The sequence below is a fragment of the Scyliorhinus canicula genome, chromosome 20, assembly GCF_902713615.1.
Source record: "Scyliorhinus canicula chromosome 20, sScyCan1.1, whole genome shotgun sequence".
Classification (NCBI taxonomy): Eukaryota; Metazoa; Chordata; class Chondrichthyes; order Carcharhiniformes; family Scyliorhinidae; genus Scyliorhinus; species Scyliorhinus canicula.
Window position 1 is genome coordinate 46102660 of NC_052165.1, and position 23328 is coordinate 46125987.

General features: G+C 51.8%; 1 protein-coding gene and 1 non-coding gene across 2 annotated transcripts in view; one reads left to right on the forward strand and one right to left on the reverse strand.

Moving 5' to 3' along the window:
* Positions 1–23328, reverse strand: part of syt1a (synaptotagmin Ia) — a 622829-nt gene that overhangs the window by 219335 nt on the left and 380166 nt on the right.
* On the forward strand, positions 1814–1885 carry trnac-gca. The gene has a single exon. It is a non-coding gene; the product is annotated as a tRNA-Cys (tRNA).

Consider the following 23328-nt stretch of genomic DNA (forward strand, 5'->3'; position numbering starts at 1 on the left):
TATATTGTGGATGAACAAGTATGCTCACAAAGCAGGATAAGAGGCTTGAAATAGGTGTTTGTCCCATATGCACATAATGGGCCCTACATGGGCTGCTATAGATCTCCAATTCATAGAATTCCTCCAGACCAGAAGGAGGCACTTCGGCCCATCGAGACTGCACCGTCCGTGTGCAAGAGCACTTTACCTAGGCCCATACACCTGCCCTATCACTGCAACCCCACCTAACCTGCACATCTTTGGACTGTAGGAGGAAACTGGAGCACCCGGACGTAACCCATGCAGACATGGGGAGAACTTGCAAACTCCACACAGACAGTCACCCAAGTCCAGAATCGAACCCGGGAGCCTGGCACTGTGAGGCAGCAGTGCTAACTACTGTGCCACTGAGTTTTTAAAATATCGTCTGAGATAAACGTGTAGCTGGGAGGTGTTATATTACGATGTGTAATATATATATTACTCTTTTAATCTAGCTGAGTTGTTGAAATATAGCCATAGTCTTCTAGTAATGATAAACTAATTTATTGAGTAATATAAAATAATCTCAAGAGTTTTTTTGACTTAATACTGAACTAGTAAAACAACTGTAGAATTAACTAATTAAATTATATGATACAATATTCTGATAACTAATAACTTCTTCTCTCTAGCTTTGCTATTTCTGTCCTCTCTGCAATCTTGACACACACTCCAGTGAGAAAGAGCGGGAAAACATTGATATAGGTCCTGATAGTGTGGCCATCTAGTGTTCAATTGCCTTTACTAGTTTTACATAGTCTGATCATGTATTATGACATACAGAGATCAGTACACAGGGTACATTCCTGATCCACTGCAATGCTGGAACTCATGTCTGTCTTACTCCCCCCCCCATTCCAATCATTCTCCCCTCCCATACTCCCCCTACGCAAGCTTTTCCAGCCTTGAAAAATTTCACTGTGAAATTAAAAGGGACACCCTACATTTCATCTCTTATAAAAACATTTGTTCACATATTGTCATGGCCCATTGGTTTCGGGGCGGTCCCTTTAAAAACTAGGATCTGATTCCTGGTAAAATAGCAACACAGATTCCAATAAACGATCATGGGACCAGGTTGCCTGGGAGATGAACGGTAGAAAGCAAAGCAGTCAACATGTTAATCACAGGGGTGGCTAGGTTTCTAGGGGTGTTTATTGGTTCAAGAAGTTTACTTGGAGAGTTTTAGATCAAGCTGGAGTGCAAGATACTTACTTTCAGCAGAATTTGATTTAAATTCTGGGTGTGGACAAAAAGAACTGTAACTCTCGTTAACTGAAGGGCCATATTTACAGTGATTTGAAATTCTGGTGTAGCCAATCTGAGTGAGACTGAATGAGCGAGTGAGTGGGACAGAGTGAGTGAGTGAATGAGGCAGAGTGAGTGAGTGAATGTGAGAGAGTGAGTGAGATAGAATGAGTGAGTGAATGAGGCAGAGAGTGAGTGAATGAGGCAGTGAGTGAGTGAATGAGGCAGAGTGAGTGAGTGAATGAGGCAGAGTGAGTTAGTGAATGAGGCAGAGTGAGTGAGTGAATGAGGCAGAGTGAGTTAGTGAATGAGGCAGAGTGAGTGAGTGAGTGAATGAGAGAGTGAGTGAGTGAGACAGAGTCAGCGAGTGAGTGAGACAGAGTAGGACAGACACAGAACGAGTGACACAGAGAGCGAGAGAGAGACAGAGGGAGAGAGACAGAGAGAGAGAGACAGAGAGAGAGGGAGAATAAGAGACAGACACAGAGAGAGAGAGAGACAGAGAGAGAGGGAGACAGAGAGAGAGACACACACAGAGAGGGTTGGGGGTATAGCTCAGTGGTAGAGCATTTGACTGCAGATCAAAAGGTCCCTGGTTCAAATCCAGATGCCCCCTTGAACTGATTTTTCAAGGGCAGCATGGTAGCATAGTGGTTAGCATAATTGCTTCACAGCTCCAGGGTCCCAGGTTCGATTCCGACTTGGGTCACTGTCTGTGCGGAGTCTGCACATCCTCCCTGTGTGTGCGTGGGTTTCCTCCCACAGTCCAAAGATGTGCAGGTTAGGTGGATTGGCCATGCTAAATTGCCCTTAGTGTTGGGTGGGGTTACTGGGTTATGGGGATAGGGTGGAGGAGTTGACCTTGGGTAGGGGGCTCTTTCCAAGAGCCGGTGCAGACTCGATGGGCCGAATGGCCTCCTTCTGCACTGTATATTCTATGATAACCTTCTATGAGACAGAGAGTAGTGTTTGTCATACAGCACCCCCCCCCCCCCCCCCCAACGTGTTTTACGGCAGTGGAGGTGACCCACCATTGGCCGGCGGCGGGACCAGCTGTCAACGGGTTTGCCATAGTTTGGACCCTTAGCCACCTGGGAAGCCAAGGTGAGGGAGTTGCTGTTGGTGGGAGCAGAAAATCTCGGTCAAGGAGAGAGGGACAGAGAGAGAGAGAAAGAGGGTCAGAGAGAAAGAGACAGAGAGAAAAAAGAGGGACAGAGAGAGAAAAAAAGAAGAGATAAAAAGATGGACAGGGTGTGGGAGAAAAAAAGTGGGTCTGAGAGAGGGAAAATGAGGGTTCGGTAAGCACCTGGCATGTTGCACTGGCTACTGCACTTAGTGTTGTTCCCGTTAGATCACACCCTCTCCCTCTCTGTCCCTATTTTTCACACCTGGCACTGGTTCCACATGCCAGCCCTGGACCTCCCCCCAACAGGCCAGTGGCTGGCAACGCCCCCCACCCACCCACCCCGCCTCCAACATAATACTGTGCATGTGCCCCGGTTCAACCTGGCACCTCCCAGCACAACCCACCTATGCTGAGCAGCGGTTCCCACGCCTGTCGCCTGCCATGGTGCAATAGACCCCTCCCCATGCAGAAAGCCTGCGGCTCACAATTTATTTCTCTTTGTCCCCCACAGGAGACGTTGGCTAAGACGTTGGTGGGGAAGAGCCCAGATGGGTGATGGGGTCGTCATCCCCAATGAGGAACAGGCCCCGGAGATTATGGGGATGACCGAGGGTAGAGGTTGGCCTGCACTGCAGAGGTGAGGATCCACCACCTAGATGACCCGTCACAGGTGAGTTGACATAATGATCCTCCCCTCTCACTGATCACATGTCTATTTTCCCACAGAATCTCCATCCGGGGCGGCCTTCCCCCACCCCCGACCGCCTTCCAAGGGAACTCTTTGGTTGGACAGCTCCGAGCGTGCCAGCACCGAGGTGTCACTGCTTTCATCCCCACCTTTCACCAGCGCAGAGACACACACCATGGTAGGTGGGCAACTTTCATGGACATGCTTCTGGGGCAGATTTTGGTGAGGCAGGAACATCTCGTGGAGACAGCAGTCGGAGGCCTGCTGGATCCCAGGACCCAGCTGGATCCCAGTCAGATGCCGAGCCTTTGGACAAGGTTATCCCGGAGCTGATGCAGACGTCAGGGTGCGGCTGTGAGATTCAGGAGGGGATGTCAGCAACACTTCAGTGGGTCCAGAGCCAATTGGAGGAGTCCCAAAAGCTACTGGTGCTGGAGATGGTGCCGACAATATGTGGCACTGAGGCCAACACTGATCGATGGCAGTGGAAAGTCTGCAGCACAGCATCGGAGCCGTGAGTGGTGGTGTCGCATGCATTGCTCAGTCAGTGATGGCCATGACTGAGTGTCCCAGGCGCATGTGGACCTTGCCAACGTGCTGTGAAGCATGTCCCAGTCTCAGGTGGCCAGAGCGTGGCCCAGTCATAGAGGGACATCACTGAGGGCATCAATATCATGGTGCAGACAACGGGGAGCTGGCAGAGCTGGCAGAGCCAGATGATGCAGGGGTCCCTGCAACCCACTCCAGCTGCCCCTCCATCCCAAGGTAGCCCCCAGGGCCCCAAGTTCACTGTCTTGGAGGCTGACCCGGAGCCTTCCAACAGGGGCTCGGCGATGGTCTCCAGCGCTCCTGGCTGCCCCCCTCCTGACAACAGCGTGTCTCAGGGTACGCAGGCAGAACAGGGTGGCACAGCGAGGTGAGTGTTACCCATTAGGTGACTGGGTGCCTCCAGCCCAAAGCACAGAGGTTCAGGGCTGCGGTGACCTTGACAACCACCGGGAGCGGGTATCCTCCTCCACATGGTGCCAAGTCTGCAAGGACCTGGCACAGGTGCCGCACTGTCCCCTTGTTCAGGCAGAGCCTCCTGCGGCACATGCTGTCCGGCATCTCCTCAAACCTTGTGCACCTTGGGCCGTTGCTGGCCTTCCCCTCTGTGTCTCTCCAAGGTCTGATCGGCTGCCAGGTCCTCAGGGTGAGGGGTGGGCCCCGACACATGGGCTGCCCTCATGGTGCTGGTCACAGTCCAGGCGACCAGACACTGGATGAGGCGGCAGCAGCTGCGGAGGGGTCTATGACACCTTCCATAATGTGGTATCTGTAACACGTTGGAGAGGGTGAGAGTCCGTCAGTCATTTATGGCTTCCAGCCCAGGGCCCTCGAGCGCCCCTCCCCCCCCTCACATTCCCCGCCTTCTCTCAGTGTGCCATCCGATGAGCTGGGTGTGCTGAGGGACCCCACCCTGCACACGCCACCCCGGCCACAGTCGGGGCCCCCGGCACTACACCCCGGACCCTGGACCCCAGACTCCTGCTGGAACATTACTTGGACCGGGTCCGGGTTCCGTCCCCAATCCCACACCCACCCTCTGGTCACTGGGGATATCCCGAGTGCTGAAGCCCAGCTCTTGGGTGTTTCATTGTTGGCTACTGCCTCTGTGATGTTGTCCCCTCCTATTCGGGCAAAGTGTCCAGGCCTGACATGTTGACATGTCCACAGTAAAGAATATTAGAACAAGGATATTTGTATCCCAAAGTGTCTGTACTAATGACAGATGAGAGCATGTGTTGGACAGGGAGTTTGTAACCTTAGGATGGTTGGAGGCAATCTCCAGGGACAACCTTGCTGGAAGTAAACGGAAGACCCAACAAATCTCAGCCCGCGTACAAATTATTGACAGAGTAACCAGACTAAATCGTTAAATGCCAAGTTTTGATAAGTATCTGACTTGATAGTTTTAGGATGAATGTCTAGTGGGTGTAGAAAAAAAGTGGAGTGCAGATAATTGATTGAAAGAAATCCTGGGGGTTACCATTGACCAGAAACTGAATTGTACGAGCCATATAAATACTGTGACTACCACAGCACGTCAGAGGCTAGACATTATGTGGTGTGTAACTCATCTCCTGACTCTCCAAGGTCATGCAGAAGTCCGGAGTGATCGAATGCTCTCCACTTGCCTGGATGAGTGCAGCTCCATCAACACTGAAGAAGCTCAACACCAGATAGGTCAAAGCAGCCTGCTTTATTGCTACCCCTTCTGCAAATATTCACTTCCTCCACCACTAAAGAACTGTGGTAGCCTCTGTACCATCTACAAGGAACTCAATAAAGTTCCTCAGGCAGCACCTTCCAATCCCATAATCACTATTGTCTAGGGGGGCAAGGGTAGCAGATACCTGGGAACATTTTGGTTTGGGCAATAAATGCTTGCCCAGCCAATGATGTCCACTTCCAGTAAATGAATTTAAAAAAAAACATCATTTGGAAATTCTCCACAAAGCCACATTCCATCCTGACTTCAAACTACATCACCATTCCTTCACTGTCATTGGGTCAAAATCCTGCAACTCCCTAACAACACTGTGGGCTTACCTACACTTCAGGGACTGCACTGGTTTGATTTGATTTGATTTAATTTGATTTATTGTCATGTGTGCCAAGGTACAGTGAAAAGTATTGTTCTGAGTTCAGTCCAGGAAGATCATTGCATACAGGAAAAAATATAGGACATAAATACACAATGTAAATACATAGACATGGGCATCAGGTGAAGCATATGGAGTGTAGTTCTACTCAGTAGAGAAGATGTGTGAAGAGATCAGTTCAATCCATAGGGGGGTCATTCAGAAGTCTGGTAACAGTGGGGAAGAAGCTGCTTTTGAACCTGTACCGGGATTCTCCCCTACCCAGCGAGGCAGGAGGTCCCGGCGTATCGGAGTGGCGAGAACCACTCCGGCATTGGGCATCTCCAAAAGTGCGGAATTCACCGCACCTTTAGGGGCTAGGCCCGTGCCGGAGTGGCTCTCGCTCCGCTGACCGGTGCGAATGGCCTTTGGCGCCCTGCCGACCGGCGCCACGGCTGGCCGAAAGGCCTTCGCCAGCCAGCGTAAGTCCGCGAATTCTCCGCACCTTTAGGGGCCAAGCCCTCACATTGAGGGGCTAGGCCCGCGCCGGATTGGTTCCCACTCTGCCAGCTGGCGTGAACGGCCTTTGGTGCCATGCCAGCCGGGGCCGAAAGGACTTCGCCAGCTGGCGAAAGTCCGCGCATGCGCCGGAGCGTCAGCGGCTGCTGACGTCATAACGGCGCACGCGCAGGGAAGGGAGTCTCTTCCACCTCCGCCATGTTGAAGACCATGGCGAAGGCGAAAGAAAAAGAGTGCCCCCACGGCACAGGCACGCCCGCAGATCGGTGGGCCCCGATTGCGGGCCAGGCCACCGTGGGGGAACCCCGCGGGGTCCGATCACCCCGCGCCCCACAGGACCCCAGAACCCGCCCTCCACCGCCAATCCCGCCGGTCAGGTAGGTGGTTTAAACCACGCCGGCGGGAGAGGTCTGTCAGCGGCGGGACTTCGACCCATCGCGGGCCGGAGAATCGGCACGAGGGCCCGCCGACTGGCGCGGGGGGCCCGCTGACCGGTGCTGCACGATCCCCGCCCCCGCCAAATCTCGGGGGGCGGAGAATTCGGGGCACGCCGGGGGTGGGATTGACGCCGGCCCTGGGCAATTCTCCGACCTCCCGGGGGATCGGAGAATCTCGCCCCTGGTTTACAAAAGTCTTGCGGTCTCAATGAATTACCCAGAGTGCAGTTAGAAGGTGGGACTGGCTGTCACAGGAACAGTTGAGGTGAACTTTTAAAGGGAAGCTGGATAACCATAAGAGGAAGAGGGGAATAGAAGATACGGTGTTAGAGTGAAAGGAAAACGGATGGGGGAAGGTTCACTTTGAGCATAAACACTAGCATTGATTCTTTGGGCTGTCTGGTCTGATTTGGTGCTAGAAGCGGTGGAATTGTGAATAATGGCTCTAAGTTAAACTACACAACCTGTACAGTTAATTGACTGCTTTGGGAGGAAGCACACTGCAGGGACATTGATTGGAAATAACACTTGTGACTGTAATAATAATAATGTGGATCTCTATTTGAGCAGAGTCACCTCCATCAGCTCTCTCAACCTCATCCTCCACCACCCCCCCCCTCCCCCCCACACCTCTCCATCCCTCAAGAAGGTGGCACAGATTAATGAACCCGCCATCCAATGATAGTTTACCATTGAGCAAAACCTTTTACTTTCAAATAATGAAAAATAAAGAGCACGCATGTCTTGTAAATAGGGCAGGAAATGCTCCTGGACATCTTGTCCAGATGTCACTCCCAATCAAAATGCAGTTTAAAGAACATTATTAACTGAACTTTAGCAACGTGAGCACATTGTTGTTGTGGTTATGATCTCGGTAGAGACAAGTAACATTTTAATTTGATTCACAATCCAAAAACCCAGGTATTTATGAAAAGAATGACCTCACATGGTTCATGGCTGAAGCAAAAGAATTTTACCACACAAAATCGAAGAACATGAATTATAATAATGACACTTTAACTTATAGTCAGTTACATTAAAAATAATAACAATCTAACGAACTCGATTATTTTTTTATTAGTTCATGGGATGTTGGCATCACGGGCTCAGCCAAGATTTTTTTGCCCATCCTTAGTTGCCGCTGATGAGAGCGTTGCCTTTTGAACTCCTGCAGTCCATGTGGTGTAGGTACACCTACACTGCTGTTAGAGAGAGATTTCCAGGAGTTTGAAACACTGTAAGGGAAGAACAGTGATATATTTGCAAGTCAGGATAGTGTGCGGCTTAGAGGGCATTTGCTGGTGGTGGTGTTCTACTACCTTTGTCCTCGGTGATAGAGGTCATAGGTTTGAGTTCAAAAGGTGCTCCTCGTGATCCAATAACTAGGTAAAGTAACTCATCCACCCACCCCATGACTCCTCATTTTCCCACAGAGACATAAAGGGCAATGGGGGAATGAGGGGTCATGGGGTCACCTTGACATGAGAATAATTCCACCCATAGCCCCTCCATCCATCCCCATGCTTGTCATGCCCCCTATGCCAAGCTATGACACTTCCACACCCATTATACACTGTATATAGAACTACTGAACCCTGCAGTGACAGTAGGATGTATAAACTTTAAATAAAAGTCATTCATTCATTACTTTCCACAATGCTAGAGAAAAGTAATTTCACTATGGAAAAAAAAGTCAATCTTCCAACCCCAGTAAAGTACCAATCACTCCAAGCCCTTGAAAACACTTAATGGCAAGTAAATAAGCATTGTGAAATTGATGGCAAAGATCAAAGAGCCAGAGCTGTCAATCAAGAAATGATCTTCCTGGGGCTCACATACTTGAACAAGAGGAATGGATGTCTCGGCTCTCAGTCAAGCATACAACGTAGCAGGGACTTAATCCAAAATGTGGCAGGCACATTATCGGAAGACAGTGCAGCTCAATCAGCGATATTCTGCCCTATTTCTTGCAGGACGATGTGACGCGCAATGGAAAGGACGTTCGCCACAGCCTGCAGTCACTGTCGGGGAGCATGGAGGAAGCTGGCTCAAGCCTGGCAGAGGGCACCATGCAGAGTTTGCCCTCTGTGCACCTTTTCCCTATTGTGCTGCAGACGCAGTCACACCACCACTGCTCTTCCCAAACCTGCTGCTGTCTCTGTGTGAGAGGGTCACCCACTCCTCTGCTCTCCCTATGAGGATGCAGCAAGAGTTCCTGTCAAATCGAGGAACTCACCACAACACCTCAGAAACAGTCCACATTACTTCCAGACACTTGGAAAGAGCAGACGTTGCTCTAATTTACCTTACCTGCAAATCAAGTGCCTGGTGGGCTTCGTGACTTTAGTGCTGAGCCTCTTTTGTAGCCGAATGCCTGTTCTTTGGTCAGCAGTGAGCAGCAACGCAAATGTGTACAGTTAGTTGTGAAGTCCAAATTTGCAAGTTGAGTGTTACATCAGCTGCTTTGACTAAATGACGCCATTTTGGAATCCAGCCCATTGCTTCTGAAACATGCAGAGGACAGCTACATAGATTCTCTTCTTTTCATCTGAGCAGCAGGTCATGAGTTCAAGATCCGCTCTGGAGACTTAAGCCCATACTCCTGGCTGACAATTCCCAAGGCATTACCAAGGGAGTGCCGCACCATCGGAGTGGTCTGTACCAAGGGAGTACCAGACAATCGGAGGGGTCCGGACTGAGAGAGCGCCGCACCGTCGAAGTGATCTGGACTGAGACAACGTTGCAATTTCAAATCGGTCCGGACTGAGAAAGCGCTGCGCCGTTGAAGCAGTCCAAACTGAGAGAGCACCCAGCCATCGAAGTGGTCTGGACTGAGAGAGTGCTGCACCGTCGAAACGTTCCGGACCGAGAGAGCACCGCACTGTCGATGTGGTCTAGACCGAGAGAGTGCCGCACCGTCGAAGTGGTCTAGGCCGAGAGAGCGCCGCACCGTCGAAGTGGTCCGGACTGAGAGAGTTCCGCAAAGTCGAAGCGGTCCGCACTGAGGGAGCGCCACACGTCAAAGCGGTCCGCATTGAGAGAGTGCCGTGCGGACGAAGCGGTCCGCATTGAGAGAGTGCCGCAAAGTCGAAGCGGTCCGCACTGAGGGAGCGCCACACGTCAAAGCGGTCCGCATTGAGAGAGTGCCATGCGGACGAAGCGGTCCGCATTGAGAGAGTGCCGCAAAGTCGAAGCGGTCCGGACTGAGAGAGCGCCACACTGTCAAAGCGGTCCGGACTGAGAGAGCACTGCGACGTCGAAGCAGTCCAAACTGAGAGAGCGCCCAGCCATCGAAGTGGTCTGGGCTGAGAAAGTGCCGTACCAACGAAGCGGTCCGAATAGAAAGAGTGCCGCACCATCAAAGCAGTCCGGACAGAGAGCGCCGCACCGTCTGAGTGGTCCGGCCTGAAAGAATGCACTGTCGAAGCGGTCGGACTGAAAGCGGCGCACAGTCGAAGCGGTCCGGACAGAGAGCGCTGCACTGTCAAACGGGTCGGATTGAGAGCGCCGCACCGTCGAAGTGGTCTGGATAGAAAGAGTGCTGCACCGTCGAAGCGGTCAGACTGAGAGTGCCGCACTGTCGAAGCGGTCAGACTGAGAGTGCCGCACTGTCGAAGCGGTCAGACTGAGAGTGCCGCACTGTCGAAGCGGTCAGACTGAGAGTGCCGCACTGTCGAAGCGGTCAGACTGAGAGTGCCGCACTGTCGAAGCGGTCAGACTGAGAGTGCCGCACTGTCGAAGCGGTCAGACTGAGAGTGCCGCACCGTCGAAGTGGTCTGGATAGAAAGAGTGCTGCACCGTCGAAGCGGTCAGACTGAGAGTGCCGCACTGTCGAAGCGGTCAGACTGAGAGTGCCGCACTGTCGAAGCGGTCAGACTGAGAGTGCCGCACTGTCGAAGCGGTCAGACTGAGAGCATCGCACTGTCGAAGCGGTCAGACTGAGAGTGCCGCACTGTCGAAGCGGTCAGACTGAGAGTGCCGCACTGTCGAAGCGGTCAGACTGAGAGTGCCGCACTGTCGAAGCGGCCAGACTGAGAGTGCCGCACTGTCGAAGCGGTCAGACTGAGAGTGCCGCACTGTCGAAGCGGTCAGACTGAGAGTGCCGCACTGTCGAAGCGGTCAGACTGAGAGTGCCGCACTGTCGAAGCGGTCAGACTGAGAGTGCCGCACTGTCGAAGCGGTCAGACTGAGAGTGCCGCACTGTCGAAGCGGTCAGACTGAGAGTGCCGCACTGTCGAAGCGGTCAGACTGAGAGTGCCGCACTGTCGAAGCGGTCAGACTGAGAGTGCCGCACTGTCGAAGCGGTCAGACTGAGAGTGCCGCACTGTCGAAGCGGTCAGACTGAGAGTGCCGCACTGTCGAAGCGGTCAGACTGAGAGAGTGCCGCACTGTCGAAGCGGTCAGACTGAGAGTGCCGCACCATCGAAGCGGTCAGACTGAGAGTGCCGCACTGTCGAAGCGGTCAGACTGAGAGTGCCGCACTGTCCAAGCGGTCAGACTGAGAGTGCCGCACTGTCGAAGCGGTCAGACTGAGAGTGCCGCACTGTCGAAGCGGTCAGACTGAGAGTGCCGCACTGTCGAAGCGGTCAGACTGAGAGTGCCGCACTGTCGAAGCGGTCAGACTGAGAGTGCCGCACTGTCGAAGCGGTCAGACTGAGAGTGCCGCACTGTCGAAGCGGTCAGACTGAGAGTGCCGCACTGTCGAAGCGGTCAGACTGAGAGCATCGCACCGTCGAAGCGGTCAGACTGAGAGTGCCGCACTGTCGAAGCGGTCAGACTGAGAGTGCCGCACTGTCGAAGCGGTCAGACTGAGAGTGCCGCACTGTCGAAGCGGTCAGACTGAGAGTGCCGCACTGTCGAAGCGGTCAGACTGAGAGTGCCGCACTGTCGAAGCCGTCAGACTGAGAGTGCCGCACTGTCGAAGCGGTCAGACTGAGAGTGCCGCACTGTCGAAGCGGCCAGACTGAGAGTGCCGCACTGTCGAAGCGGTCAGACTGAGAGTGCCGCACTGTCGAAGCGGTCAGACTGAGAGTGCCGCACTGTCGAAGCGGCCAGACTGAGAGGGCCGCACTGTCGAAGCGGTCAGACTGAGAGAGTGCCGCACTGTCGAAGCGGTCAGACTGAGAGTGCCGCACTGTCGAAGCGGCCAGACTGAGTGCAGCACTGTCGAAGCGGTCAGACTGAGAGTGCCGCACTGTCGAAGCGGTCAGACTGAGAGCATCGCACTGTCGAAGCGGTCAGACTGAGAGTGCCGCACTGTCGAAGCGGTCAGACTGAGAGTGCCGCACTGTCGAAGCGGTCAGACTGAGAGAGTGCCGCACTGTCGAAGCGGTCAGACTGAGCGTGCCGCACTGTCGAAGCGGTCAGACTGAGAGTGCCGCACTGTCGAAGCGGTCAGACTGAGAGTGCCGCACTGTCGAAGCGGTCAGACTGAGAGAGTGCCGCACTGTCGAAGCGGTCAGACTGAGAGTGCCGCACTGTCGAAGCGGTCAGACTGAGAGAGTGCCGCACTGTCGAAGCGGTCAGACTGAGAGTGCCGCACTGTCGAAGCGGTCAGACTGAGAGTGCCGCACTGTCGAAGCGGTCAGACTGAGAGTGCCGCACTGTCGAAGCGGTCAGACTGAGAGTGCCGCACTGTCGAAGCGGTCAGACTGAGAGTGCCGCACTGTCGAAGCGGTCAGACTGAGAGTGCCGCACTGTCGAAGCGGTCAGACTGAGAGTGCCGCACCATCGAAGCGGTCAGACTGAGAGTGCCGCACTGTCGAAGCGGTCAGACTGAGAGTGCCGCACTGTCGAAGCGGTCAGACTGAGAGTGCCGCACTGTCGAAGCGGTCAGACTGAGAGAGTGCCGCACTGTCGAAGCGGTCAGACTGAGAGTGCCGCACTGTCGAAGCGGTCAGACTGAGAGTGCCGCACCGTCGAAGCGGTCAGACTGAGAGTGCCGCACCGTCGAAGCGGTCAGACTGAGAGTGCCGCACTGTCGAAGCGGTCAGACTGAGAGTGCCGCACTGTCGAAGCGGTCAGACTGAGAGTGCCGCACTGTCGAAGCGGTCAGACTGAGAGTGCCGCACTGTCGAAGCGGTCAGACTGAGAGTGCCGCACTGTCGAAGCGGTCAGACTGAGAGTGCCGCACTGTCGAAGCGGTCAGACTGAGAGTGCCGCACCGTCGAAGCGGTCAGACTGAGAGAGCCGCACCGTCGAAGCGGTCAGACTGAGAGTGCCGCACTGTCGAAGCGGTCAGACTGAGAGTGCCGCACTGTCGAAGCGGTCAGACTGAGAGTGCCGCACTATCGAAGCGGTCAGACTGAGAGTGCCGCACTGTCGAAGCGGTCAGACTGAGAGTGCCGCACTGTCGAAGCGGTCAGACTGAGAGTGCCGCACTGTCGAAGCGGTCAGACTGAGAGTGCCGCACTGTCGAAGCGGTCAGACTGAGAGAGTGCCGCACCGTCGAAGCGGTCAGACTGAGAGTGCCGCACCGTCGAAGCGGTCAGACTGAGAGTGCTGCACTGTTGAAGCGGTCAGACTGAGAGAGTGCCGCACTGTCGAAGCGGTCAGACTGAGAGTGCCGCACTGTCGAAGCGGTCAGACTGAGAGTGCCGCACTGTCGAAGCGGTCAGACTGAGAGTGCCGCACTGTCGAAGCGGTCAGACTGAGAGAGTGCCACGCCGTTGAAGCGGTCCGGACTGAGAGAGTGCCACGCCGTTGAAGCGGTCCGGACTGAGAGAGTGCCACGCCGTTGAAGCGGTCCGGACTGAGAGAGTGCCACGCCGTTGAAGCGGTCCGGACTGAGAGAGTGCCACGCCGTTGAAGCGGTCCGGACTGAGAGAGTGCCGCATCATCATGGGGTCTGGACCAATGGAGCACTGCAACACCTTGAGGCCTGGATCGAGGGAGTGAACATAAGAACATAGAACATGCAGACCGAGGGAGTGCTGCACCATTGGAGGGGTCCAGACCGAGGGAGTGCTGCACCATTGGAGGGGTGCAGACCGAGGGAGTGCTGCACCATTGGAGGGGTGCAGACCGAGGAAGTGCTGCACCATTGGAGGGGTCTAGGCCGAGGGAGTGCTGCACAGTTGGAGGTGTCCAGACCGAGGGAGTGCTGCACCATTGGAGGGGTCCAGATCGAGGGAGTGCTGCACCATTGGAGGTGTCCAGGCCGAGGGAGTGCTGCACAGTTGGAGGTGTCCAGACCGAGGGAGTGCTGCACCATTGGAGGGGTCGAGATCGAGGGAGTGCTGCACCATTGGAGGTGTCCAGGCCGAGGGAGGGCTGCACCATTGGAGGGGTCCAGATCGAGGGAGTGCAGCACCATTGGAGGGGTCCAGACCGAGGGAGTGCTGCACCATTGGAGGTGTCCAGGCCGAGGGAGTGCTGCACAGTTGGAGGTGTCCAGACCAGGGGAGATTCTGCCTTTTGGATGGCTTTGCCCTTTCTGGTGGATGTAAAGGGTCCAATGGCATTACACTCAGGAGTAGGAGTCCTTCTCACTGTCCCAGTCAATGGGCGCGATTCTCCGCACATGCGGAGAGTCGTAAAGGCTGCCGTGAAACTGGCCGTGTTTCACGGCAGCCTCCGTGCCCCCTCCTGGGACCCGATTCTCCTCCCCGGGCGGGGCTAGCAGCGCAGCCCCGTGAAGAACGCCATCGCGGGCTTAGTGACCGTCGCTAAGCCCGCGCGCCAAGGGTCACGGCGGCTGACACGCACGATGACGTCAGCCGCGCGTGCGCGGATTAGACGGCTCCAACCCACGCATGCGCGGATGATGACATCACGCATATGTGTCAAACCCGCGCATGCGCAGGCCGTCATGCCCCTCAGCCGCCCCACGGACTGATCCTGCGGGGCGGCAGAGGAACAAAGAGTGCGCGGGTTTCGGACCCGCTGCCCACGATCGGTGCCTACCGATCGCGGAGCCATGCCACCCTTGGCACGGACGTGGTGCGGCCGTGCCAATCGGTGCCATGGTTGTCTGGAACGGCACTTTGCGGCCGTTTTCATGAACGGTGAGAGCAGGTGTGTTTGCGTTCGTGAAAACGGCCGTAAAGGCATGGGAACTTGGTCCATCGGCCAGGGGAGAATCGCTGTTCGCCTTAAAAAACGGCGAGCAGCGATTCGTGTCGTGGGGCGGCCGCGGGGGGGGGGGGGGGGGGGGGGGGGGGGGGGAGGGGGGGGAGAGAGAATACGGGAGGCCCTCCCGCTATCCTCCGACCCGTCGTGGGCAGCGGAGAATCGCGCCCAATATTTCACCAACATGACAGAGAAACAGATGATCGGGTTATTTACAAATTCTTATTTATGGGCCTTGTGCACATTGTTTACTCTTCAAATATACTTTTTTTTGGCTGTAATGTGTTTTGGGGCCTACTGAGGCTGTGAAAGGTGATCTAGAAATGCAAATGTTCCCTTTGTCCATTTAATGCAGGGACAGAAGATCCAGAAACATGAAGCTCATCCCATTCCTTTTCATCAGAAATTCTGAGTAAACTATTTCCCAAACCACAGGGTGATATGTGCTTCTTGGACAGACAGACCCATGAAATATTGAGGCGAGTGTGGGTTTATATTTCCCAGTTCCTTGGGGAAATGCGCATAGAGGGCCTAAGATTAGAACCTCAGCTTCTAGTTCATGAATACTTAAACCCTGTGGTCTCTCAAGCAGAAGGAAGCATTGAAAACCCAGCCAAAAATACTCATTCCTGTTGAGTTCATCCTGCGTCTTTGTCAAATTCAATTTAATGCAAAGATTGTATTTAAATCATGCTTGGCTCCAAGGAGTGAATATTTTCGCTCCGATTCCTTTTATACTGGGGTTGAAATGGAACTGTTCGAGGGGCCTTGAATGGGGGATGGTGTAACAATTAAACAGCAGGGTAGAACCCCCCCCACCCACACACGCACATATATGGGTCACTGTTTCATTGGCTGGGGTCTTTGTCCCTGACATCTACAATGACTGCACAAGGACAAACATCAACCTCAGGCCCCTGTGTGCCTTTCCAAACCAGATAACTAAGTTTCTTTTCCCTAATCCAACGCAAGTCTTAACAGGCAACACTGGAATCTGGAGGATCTGCCTAGTGGATGGCACGTTCACCCGTCAAAGATTCAAGGGCTCAAGTCTCACTCCAGATACTTGAGCACAGAATCCAGGCCAACACGGTGGGAGATATAGGAGGGATGTCCGAGATAGGTTCTTTAGTCAGAGAGTGGTTAGGGTGTGCAATGGACTGCCTGCTGTGATAGTGGAGTCGGACACTTTCGGAACTTTCAAGCGGTTATTCGATAGGCACATGGAGCACCAGAATGACTGGAGTGGGATAATTTGATCTTGGTTTCGGACAATGCTCGGCACAACATCGAGGGCCGAAGGGCTTGTTCTGTGCTGCACTGTTCTATGTTCTATGACACTCCCAGTTCTAGTACTGAATGAGTGCTGCACTGTCAGAGGTACTGTTGCACTGAGGCCTCATTTGGATGGGAAAGATCCCATGGCACTATTAAAAGAAGAACAGTGGAGATCTCCCCAGTGTCCTGGCCAATATTAATGCCTGAACCAACTTAATTAAGAAGGGTTATCCAGTCATTACCATGTTTTTGTGGGATCTTGCTTTGTGAGTTTCCTACATGACAGTCGTGATTAAATTTCAAACACGTTTAATTCGCTGTAAAGTGCTTTTAAATGTTTTCAGGTCATGATAGGTGCTATATAAATGCATGCTCATTTGTTTTTTCTTGTTTGTCAAGCCTTGCTCTCTGAAGTACTAGATAATGAGATCTGTGATCATGGAAGCGTATCATATGGAAGCAATTTATCCCTGTGGGGTGTGCAATTAAAATCTCCTCCCATTGTCAGTATCTCCACTATGTATGGAGCTGGGCAGAGGTTTAGCATTATCAAGTCAATGAAGCTTGCTTTAGAGTATATTATTATATTGGACTTTGAAACAAATCTGATGTGATACAAAGTCTGCATACATGTGATATTTTATAAAATGGAGCTTATAACCTTTGCTCAGTTAAGATTATAAACCAAATTCCTTTGTTTTCCACATCTAAAAATCCCCAAACCCTTGAGTCCAGGAATATATTTAGCATTGCTTATTCTTAGGACAGATAATGGGATGGAAGAACTAAAGCATAAATGGCCTTTTTCTTCAGCGGATTCCAGTCCTAGTTAAATAAACATACGGAAAGCTTTATATAGAGCAGACAACAGGAGGAAAGGAGATGTGTCCCTGCGGACAATGCTTTTCTAATTTATAATTCATTCTCAGGATGTGGGCATCGCTGTCAAGGGCAGTATTTATTGCCCATCTCAAACTGATATAACTGAGTAATTTGCGACAGCCAGCCAGTTGAACTACAACTTGAATTTGAACAGAGTGAAATGTCCCCTCGCCTAATCTTAACTGGCAGCAAATCCTATTCACCCATCACCCCTGAGCTTGCCGATCTACCTTGGGTCCTGGTCTTAAAATTCTCATCCTAGTTTTCAAATAACTCTATGGCGTTGCCCCCATCCTCCCTATCCGTAATCTCCTCTAACCCTACACCCCTCTGAGATATCTGTCCTCCTCCAAACCTGGCCTTGCACATTACAAATTTTGATGGTCCACCATTGTTGGCCGTGCCTCCAGCTGCTTGGGCCCCAAGCTCTGGAATTCCTTCCTTCAATCTCTCCACCTCTCACTCTCCTCCTTGAAGATGTTCCTTAAAACCTCCCTCTTTGTTGAGCTTTTGATCATCTGGCCTCGCATCTCTTCACGTGACTCGGTGCCAAAGTTCCTCAATAGACTCCTCTGAAGCAAATTGGGACATTTTGCTATCCTAAAAATGCTCCGTAAATGTAAATTATTCTTGTTATTGTTGTGCTGGTTGGTACGTTTACCCCCCCCCCCCCCCCCCCCTTGCTGTGGCAGGTGGGGTTGAGAGAGCGCAAGGATGTAGTGGGGATGTGGCATTAGGACCCACATTTCTGCTCTTGGGTCGGGCAGGCAGAGGCAGGAGAACAGCTCCCTCTACGAACCTGACCTGCAAAAATGGTGGCCCACAGTTCCCGGTGGGCTGGATTAGAATCCAGGCCCGCCACCCCCGGAATGAATGTGGAGGCTGCCGGATGTGGAAGTATCTGCCCCTGAGCACCAGCACTTTGTTGAATTTAATTGAAAAATGATTAAACAAAGAAAACAGCCCTGCCACCAGCCCTCACACCTCACCCAATCCCCATGCCCAATCCATGAAACCTCATGGCTCTCCCCTGCACCCCCCATGTGCTATCCACTCAGCTTCATGGCCCTTTGTAGTACCTCTGCCAGCTTAGTGCCAATTTATCCCAACCCATGCCATCCACACATGACCTCTTGCCCTTACCCCCTCCAATGCCAACTCAACTGGTCTACAGCATCAGCAAACATCAGGACCCATGCTGACGTAAAATAAAGTTCTATGTCTATTGACAACCCTCTTACTTTTTACAGGGGGCCAGCTCAGCTCACTTGGCTAGACGTTCATGATGCAGAGCAAAGCCAGCAGTGTGGAATCAATTCCTCTAGCGGCTGAGGTTATTCACGAAGGCCCCGCCTTCTCAAGCTTGCCTCTCGCCTGAGGTGTGGTGATCCTCAAGTTAAATCACGACAAGTCAGCTCTTCCCCTCAAAGGGGAAAGCAACCTATGGTCATCTGGGACTATGGCAACTTTACTTTCAACAAAAAAACTCTGACTGACAAAAGCAAACATCCAGTGCATGGAAAGTTCTTCAACTAATCCCTAATGAAAACAGAAATTTCTATTTCGCAACCACTTGGATCTGTCAATCAAACTTCTCACTTAACAGGCCTCCCTGTGATTATGTTCATTTGTAAAATCAGTCCTTGCAGCACAAATCCTGCAATCACAACCCTCAAGCTTATGTCAACAGACCAAATGTAATATCAAGCATTGATTTTCTTTTAAACTGACAACTCATTAAAAAATGTAAAGCCCAGCGGAGTAAAAGCCCTTGAAAGCTTGGACAAGCCCAATGAGTTTATGTACTTTTAACAATCCCAATATATGCCTTGCCTATCTCAAAGAGCGTGTTACCTTTCACAAAGGTGTCCCAGGACCATATCCAAAAGTATACTTTACCCTGGCTATCATAGAACATAGTGCAGAAGGAGGCCATTCGGTCCATCAAGTCTGAACTGACCCACTAAAGCCCTCACTTCCACACTATCCCCTAACCCAATAACTCCTCCTAACATTTTTGGCCTTTAAGTGCAATTTATCATGGCCAATCCACCTAACCTGCACATCTTTGGACTGTGGGAGGAAACCGGAGCACCCGGAGGAAACCCATGCAGACACGGGGAGAATGTGCAGACTCCGCACAGACAGTGACCCAGTGGGGAATTGAACATGGGACCCTGGTGCTGTGAAGCCACAGTGCTAGCCGCTTGTTCTACTGTGCTGCCCTATCTAAACGAATCCTTCAATCTCAGACCTGCTCTTACCTGGAATAAGATGCATATGCTGGGTTCCACACACCTGAATCACATTTCAATGGAGGCAGCTGATGATTTAAGTGGCCAGTTGCCTCAATAAACCACGCATGCAAGAACCGCAACCTGACTCCAGTCCTGCCCCAGCAAAAATAGGCCGTGTTGTGTTCGAGGGCCGGATTTAGGATTTTCAGGAAAAACTTCGGAGGGAATTAATGAGCATGAACAAAAATGTCTCTCTAACTGTCATCACTGACTGAACTAACCAGGACTGTGGAATCTTTAGAAGTTCCTGTTTGTTTAGATCCAATATATGATGTGGAGAGAAACAAAGACTCATAGAACCATACAGTACAGAAGGAGACCATCCTCACACATTGTGCCTGCGCTGTATCTTTGGAGGAGCCACCAATGAAGCTGACTCCACCGACTGTTAGTACAGCTACATTTCCTCGTTGCAACCACTCTGCTGTCATGTGATGTTCTGTATTAATGCCAGTTCTAATTCCATCCCCCTTCCCCCCCTCCCCCCCTCCACCTCCCCCCCTCCTCCTTCCCCCCTCCACCCCCAATCCTTCCCCCCTCCACCCCTCCACCCCCAATCCTTCCCCCCTCCACCCCCAATCCTTCCCCCCTCCACCCCCAATCCTTCCCCCCTCCACCCCCAATCCTTCCCCCCTCCACCCCCAATCCTTCCCCCTCCACCCCCAATCCTTCCCCCCTCCACCCCCAATCCTTCCCCCCTCCTCCCCCAATCCTTCCCCCTCCCCCAATCCTTCCCCCTCCCCCAATCCTTCCCCCCTCCTCCCCCAATCCTTCCCCCACCCCAATCCTTCCCCCTCCACCCCCAATCCTTCCCCCCTCCACCCCCAATCCTTCCCCCCTCCACCCCCAATCCTTCCCCCCTCCACCCCCAATCCTTCCCCCCTCCACCCCCAATCCTTCAAACGCTCCAATTCCTTGCATCTCCGTCATGGTGAAAATCTGGGTCTAGGTCTCGAGCAGATTTATCCCATGTTTTTCCCACCTCCCTCCACCACTCTGCTCGATGTGAGGTAGGAAAACCCAGACCTGCACCCAGAACGTCACTCGCAGAAGTGCATCCCTTCATACCAATTAGAATTCTCCCAGTTAAACCAGAATATTCCCTGTGACTGGTTCTCCAGGTAAAATACTGCAACTCTCACAATCTCATCAACAATATTTCATCTGGATGCTTCAGTTGGAAAGTAATAAGCATGCATAGATATTTTACAGTTTGATAGTCCATGCAGTTGATTAGGTCGAAACCTGAAAATGAAATAAGTGTTTTATTGACAGTAACAGCAGTTCAGCTTAGGCTCCTTTTGTTTTCACGTGAGGGGTATATAATTTCATAAACCTTTACCAAATCAGGTGACCTATTGAAGCTGTTTAAGATAATTAAAGACAGTGATAGTTTCTCTCTATCTATCATAGGTGTTGGGAGTCCAGAACAATAGGGAGGAGGCTTAAAATTAGAGCCAGGGGGAGCTTCTTCACAGAAAGCGGAGTGGAACTCCAGACATTTCTCTCCCAATGGTGATGTTGAGGATGGGCGTCAATTCAAAATTTCACAGCCGAGATTGGTTAGTGTAGAATCCGTGTCAAGTAGCACGCATAAATGGCAAGTAGAAATACTGATAAAGGCTAATTAGCAGTACAACAAGTCACAACTCCCCTCAGGGCTTCCTTCCTGACCTGCACCCAGGACGGGGTTTTTAAACAGGTGAGGGATCTCTGTGTTAAGGAGGAAGTCCCGACCGTTATTGGGGAAGTTTGTATTCTGTAGAGGTCACGGGAAACCGGATGTGTTTATCCCGTGACCTCCATGGCATTATAACACTCCCACCCCTCCCAAATCCAGAGTAACATCATTTCCATGGACCAGTTCGCAGGTTGCACCCATGACGGGGGGTTTATGTAAGTGAGGGCACTCCTTGTTAAGGGAAAGCCCCGTTACCTGGGAAGTTTGTATTCTGTGGAGGTCACGGGAAACCGGATGGTTCTGATCCCATGCCCTCCATGGGGATTATACCAGTTAATGTCTGTTTGGTTGGGGTATTCAGAGCTACAGAACCAAGGCAGTTCACTCGAGCTCACACACACATCAGCTTTGACCAAAATGAATAGTGGAACATGCTCTGGAATCAGAATGGCCTCATCCTGTCCCGACCCTCCCTTTTCATCCCACTCTTTGAAACATTAGTTAAGATTTAAGGGCCACTCCCAGTGTGTGCCAACTGAGCAGATGTTCACTTGGCAGAGAATACAAGCTGAACTAGGAAACAATCCCTGTACCAATTTCTTTCTGGCAGTTTAGTGCTCTTCTATTTTTAGCACATTAAAGGGCTTGTGCTAATTCCATGTGCTGGCCAATAGTATTTCTGCTGATTTCCCTTTGCTTTGCACGCATTTGAAATGGGACGTACAGAATCCTATTGATGCAGCAGGTCTAAAAAAATATTTTGTCTCTATCTAGTTAATATTTACAATACACTTTTTGGTACAGACTCTTTTTGAAATAGATGTTGTTCCAAACTCTTAAAATTTAATCATGTAAATTACTTTGTTTCCACTCCAAAACTGAGAGTTAGTAGCAGAGACGCAGGAGGCCTGTCAGCTTCCCCATCATGGAATGAGAACCCTCACAATGTGATCAAACTTTCAAAAGGGAATCCGATAAATACCTAAAAAGGAAAATAATTATTGTGCTTTTAGGAAATAGTGTGGGAGGGAGATGAATTTCAAAGAGCTGGCAGAGGTGGGATGACCTAAATCTGACTCTGTGCTTCTATGAGATGTGGGTCTCTCGTAGGGGAAGAAATCTGGATTCCTGTTGCCATACAATGGGGGGGGGGGGGAGTCAAACACACATATGCAACTCCCATAGCTGCCACCCCGGCATAAATCAGAACTATTCTTGGGAAAGGACGGGAAGAGTAGGAGAGAAAATTGGGAGGCAAAACAAATGAGAATGAATGAAGATATTACTCTTCCCATTATTTATTACTGAGCTAACTAACTGAGCATGTAGAACACGGGGGATCATCGGTTGATCTCCATGTGGGCTTCGTAAACTTCCAGTCCCGGTGCTGAGTGGGTGGAGGCCCGCCCAATAGGGGCTCGCTAGTGGGAGCTTAAATACTGTGACCCAGACCTGGACCATGATGTGGAGATGCCGGCGTTGGACTGGGGTGAGCACAGTAAGAAGTCTTACAACAGCAGGTTAAAGTCCAACATGTTGGTTTCAAACACTAGCTTTTGGAGCACTGCAGTGCTCCACAGACTTCTTACTGTGCAGACCTGGACCGAGTGTTGTACGCTGCGGATTTATTTCTGTTGAGAATTAAACCTGTGTTTTTGCCGAGCCTGATCTCCGCGGGAGTTATTACATTGGTTACTAGGAGCAAGGAAGGTGATGTCAAGGCTTCCAAGCATTCTTCAAAGGGAGAAATCAACCCTGGTCGGGAAAAACCCAGGAAATGCCCTTCTTTGGAATATTAGAGCCGTACGCGCAAATGTAGAAAACTGGGCCTAGTGTGTCGAGTGCATGCGTCATTTCTCCCGCACCATCAGCATTGAAGGGGATGAGAAGCAGGAGGTAATCCTCCTGACTTTGTGCAGGGCCCCAACGTTTAGCATTTGTTATGGGCCAGGGTTTAGAGAACCCCAAAGTGTATCATGGAGTTCACCTGACCCACAACTTTTCATAGATTGCGGTATAGGGAGCACATGGCCCACTCTACAGGTGCGGTACAGCAGAAATGGAAAAGTATATTTTAAAGCAAAACAATGTTCATTCTATGAACTCAAGTTAACCTTTTTAAAACATACAATGAACATCTTAGCAACCATCAATTCAAATACAACCCCCAAAGAATACAACACTACGTAATACTTAATAACTTCCCAAACAACATCCAGAAGACAAAAGAAACACCTTTTAACAGAAGCACATCAGGGGCGCTATTCTCTGACCCTACGCCGGGTGGGAGAATCGCGGGAGTGCCGGGCGAATCACGCCACGCCGCCCTGGCACCCGCACGCAATTCTCCCACACCCACCAAAACGGCGTGTTGCGTTTTGCGACAGGCCACTCGGAGAATCGCCGCTCTGGTCAAGTGGCGATTCTCTGGCCCGGATGGGCCGAGAGGCCTGCCGA